This window comes from Rhinopithecus bieti, unplaced genomic scaffold (genome assembly GCF_001698545.2).
Source record: "Rhinopithecus bieti isolate Rb0 unplaced genomic scaffold, ASM169854v2 scaffold_3043, whole genome shotgun sequence".
NCBI lineage: Eukaryota > Metazoa > Chordata > Mammalia > Primates > Cercopithecidae > Rhinopithecus > Rhinopithecus bieti.
Genome location: NW_016804580.1, coordinates 1,867,087 through 1,871,949, shown reverse-complemented (window position 1 = coordinate 1,871,949; position 4,863 = coordinate 1,867,087).

Sequence of the window (4,863 nt, the reverse complement as noted above, 5' to 3'; positions counted from 1 at the left end):
CCTCCGCCTCCTGGGTTCAAGTGATTCTCCTGTCTCAGCCTCCTGAGTAGCTGGGATTACAGGCACCTGCCACCAGGCTTGGCTAATTTTATTTTATTTTATTTATTTATTTATTTATTTTTTTGAGACGGAGTCTCGCTCTGTCACCCAGGCTGGAGTGCTGTGGCCGGATCTCAGCTCACTGCAAGATCCGCCTCCCGGGTTCACGCCATTCTCCTGTCTCAGCCTCCCGGGTAGCTGGGACTACAGGCGCCGCCACGTCGCCCGGCTAGTTTTTTGTAGTTTTTAGTAGAGACGGGGTTTCACCGTGTTAGCCAGGATGGTCTCGATCTCCTGACCTCGTGATCCACCCGTCTCGGCCTCCCAAAGTGCTGGGATTACAGGCTTGAGCCACCGCGCCCGGTCCTGACTTTCAACTGTCAGCCTAGAACCAAATTTGCACGACTGATTCTTTTCTAAAGGAGATTATAGATAAGCTCTAAAGGAACTTCCTTGTGTCTCAGTTTTCACATCAATAAAACAATAAGGAGATTGGGTTAAATGAATTCCGATATTCCTTCCAAACCACAATGCTCAACTTTTCATTTTCCAGATCAGTCCTCTGTGTTCAGAGGTTTCTTGCTCTTCATGTTTCAGTTCTCATTCCCTTCCTTTGCGTTTGTTTCCACTACAGCTCACTTCTGCTATACTTTTTTTTTTTTTTTTTTGAGACTCAGTCTTGCTCTGTTGCCCAGGCTGGAGTGCAGTAGCGCAATCTCAGCTCACTGCATTCTCTGCCTCCCGATTTCAAGCAATTCTCCTGCCTCAGCCTCCTGAGCAGCTGAGACTACAGGCGCCCACCACCATACCCAGCTAATTTTTGTATTTTTAGTAGAGACGGGGTTTCACCATATTGGCCAGGCTGTGCTGGAACTCCTGACTTCAAATGATCCGCCCACCTCGGCCTCCCAAAGTGCTGGGATTACAGGCGTGAGCCACCACGCCTGGCCTTCTGCTACATTTCACAAGTGTTCTCCCAAATGCACCAGCTTTCTTCCTGAGATTCCTTCCCATTGTGATACCTACAAATAGAAAAACTGGTGAAATTTTAAAGTGTTTTTTTTCCTCTAAAATTAATGATATCACTTCTCTCTAGTGGTATCATTGCTCTCATCCTGTTGAAGTAACCACACCATGCTTAGTCAAATTCTATCATGATGTGCTAAGAACATACACATTACAGATTACTAACATCATTAACACTGTCGCTGTCACAAACACGAATCATGACTTGATTTCAAGATTTGTTATAAAGCTATGGTAATCAAGATAACATGGAACTGGCAAAAGACAGACAAGAAGATCAATAGAACAAGGCCGGGCGCAGTGGCTCACACCTGTGATCCCAGCAGTTTGGGAGGCCGAAGCAGGTGGATCATGAGGTCAGGAGATTGAGACCATCCTGGCTAACAGGGTGAAACCCCATCTCTACTAAAAACACAAAAGTTAGCCGGGCGTGGTGGCGGGCGCCTGTAGTCCCAGCTACTTGGGAGGCTGAGGCAGGAGAATGGCGTGAACCTGGGAGGCAGAGCTTGCAGTGAGCCAAGATCGTGCCACTGCACTCCAGCCTGGGCAACAGAGCAAGGCTCCATCTCAAAAAAAAAAATAAAAAATAAAAAATAAAAAAAGAAGATCAATGGAACAGAATAGACCTAACAGAAATATATTCATACATAAATGGACAACTGATTTTTGACAAGGTACAGAAGCAATTCAGCAGAGGTAAGATAGGTTTTCAACAAATGGCCCTGGAACACTTGGATATTTATAAGCAAAAATATAAACCTCATTTCATACCTCGTATCATATACAAAAATTAATTCAAAATGGATCATAGACCCAAATATAAAACCTCAAATATTAAATTTCCAGAAGAAAATAGAACAAAACCTTTGTTACCTTGGGTTAGGCCATAATTTCCTAGATATAACACTAAAAACTCAATCCTTCAAAGAAAACACTTGAGGCCGGGCGCGGTGGCTCAAGCCTGTAATCCCAGCACTTTGGGAGGCCGAGACGGGCAGATCACGAGGTCAGGAGATCAAGACCATCCTGGCTAACCCGGTGAACCCCGTCTCTACTAAAAAATACAAAATCTAGCCGGGCGAGGTGGTGGGCGCCTGTAGTCCCAGCTACTCGGGAGGCTGAGGCAGGAGAATGACCTAAACTCGGGAGGCGGAGCTTGCAGTGAGCTGAGATCCGGCCACTGCAGTCCAGCCTGGGTGACAGAGCGAGACTCCGTCTCAAAAAAAAAAAAAAAAAAAAAAAAAAAAGAAAACACTTGATAAGCAGAACTTCATCAAAATTAATAACTTCTGCCCTTTGAAAGGTACTGTCAAGAGAATTCTCCCACTGGCTCATGCCTGGAATCACAGCACTTTAGTGGGAGGATTGCTTGAGCTCAGGAATTCAAACTGACCTGGGCAACACAGTGAGACTCTGTCTCTAAATAAATAAATAAATAAAAATTATCCCATGAACTGTGAAAAAATATTTGCAAATCATATATCTGATAAAGGATTTTTACCTATAAAATATATAGTAGTCTCAAAACTTAATAATTAAAGAAAGCAATTAATCCACCACAAAATTCAGCAACAGGCCAAGTGTAGTGGCTCACTCCTGTAATCCCAGTGCTTTGGGAGGCCGAGGTGGGCTGATCACGAGGTCAGGAGTTCGAGACCAGCCTGGCCAACATGGCAAAACCCCATCTCTAGTAAAAATACAAAAAAAACTAGCGGGGCGTGGTGGCAGGCACCTGTAATCCCAGCTACTTGGGAGGCTGAGACAGAAGAATCACTTGAACCCGGGAGGCAGAGGTTGCAGTGAGCCGAGACCATGCCACTGCACTCCAGCCTGGGCAACAGAGGGAGACTGTCTCAAAAAAAAAAAATTATCTGGGTATAGTGGCTTGCACCTGTAATCCCATCTACTTGGGAGGCTGAGATATGAGAATCGCTTGAACCTGGGAGGTGGAACTGAGATCATGCCACTGCACTCCAGCCTGGGTGACAAAGTGAGACCCTGTCTCAAAAAAAAAAAAAGAAAGAAAGAAAGAAAGAAAAAAAAAAAATTGGTCAACAGATTTGAACAGTAACTATACCAAGGAAGATATACAACTGACAAATAAGCACATGAAAAGCAACAGCATAATTAGTCATTAGGGAAGTGAAAATTAAAACCACAATGAAATAAGACATCTATTAGAATGTCTAAAATTTTGAAGACTGACCACACCAAGTGTTGGCTAGGATGTGGAGCAACTGAAACTCTCCTGCACAGCTGATGGGAATGTAAAATGGTGCAACCACTTTAGAAAAACTGGAAATATTTGAAAAGTGCATGTACATGCTAGCTGTTTCCTTTCACCTCTTACTCTTAAGGGCAAGATGGGTCTCCAGCAGCTATACTAGAGCCACCTGTGAAATTGGCCAGGGTTCTTGCTCAAACCAGTATGATGTGATCCAAAAATACAGCCTCAATATGTTCCCCAGTATGCAAAGGATATAGGTTTCATTAAGTTGCACTAAGTGAACTTCCTTGAATGGATTATCCAGGTACTTCATCCCATGAAAGAAACCATGCTAACTCTTTGTGCATAAAGTAAAAAATTTGTGAATCTCTTTTAAAAATTAGAAAACAGGCCGGGCACGGTGGCTCATGCCTGTAATCCCAGCACTTTGGGAGGCTGAGATGGGCGGATCACGAGGTCAGGAGATCCAGACTATCCTGGCTAACACGGTGAAACCCCATCTCTACTAAAAACACAAAAAATTAGCTGGGCGTGGTGGCGGGCACCTGTAGTACCAGCTACTCTGGAGGCTGAGGCAGGAGAATCACGTGAACCCGGGAGGCGGAGCTTGCAGTGAGCCTAGATCGTGCCACTGCACTCCAGCGTGGGCGACAGAGCGAGACTCCGTCTCAAAAAAAAAAAAAAAGAAAGAAAAGAAAAAAGAAAACACTGTGGTATCTTAAAAAGTTAGACATACGCTTACTGTGTTACTCAGTCATTCTGCATTTCAGTATTTACCTAAAAGAAATGAAGGCATGTCTTTTTTTTTTCAAGACAGGGTATTGCTATGTTCCCCAGCTTGGTCTCAAATTCCTGGCCTCAAGCTATCCTCTAACCTTGGCCTCTCAAAGTGCTGGGATTATATGCATGAGCCACTATGCCCAGCTCGAATGCATGTCTTTATATAGGCTTGTGCACAAACGTTCATGGATCCTTTATTTGTAACTGGGAAAAAACCCAAATGCTTTTAGTGAATGAGTGGATAAACAAATTGTAGTATATCCATATGATGGAATAACTGCTCAGCAATAAAACAAAATAAATGGTTAATCTATATACACATATGGATGAATATTTCAGGACCAGCAACATAATTTGTGGGGCCAGTGCAAAAGGAAAATGTAGGTCTTCTTGTTCACAAAGTATTAAGAACTTCAAAAACAATGACAGTGGAGCGTTCAAACAACCACGGAGACTTTCTCTTTCTTTCTTTTTTTTTTTTTTTTTCCTACTAAGATGGAGTCTCACTCTGTCGCCCAGGCTGGAGTGCAGTGGTGCGATCTTGGCTCACTGCAAGCTCCGCCTCCCGGGTTCAAGCGATTCTCCTGCCTCAGCCTCCTGAGTAGCTGGGACTACAGGCGAGTGCTACCACACCCGGCTAATTTTTTGTATTTTTAGTAAAGAGGGGGTTTCTTCGTGTTAGCCAGGATGGTCTCGATCTCCTCGTGATCCTCCCGCCTCGGCCTTCCAAAGTGCTGGAATTACAGTCATGAGCCACTGTGCCCGGCCCAAACAAGCACGGAGCCCTTCTA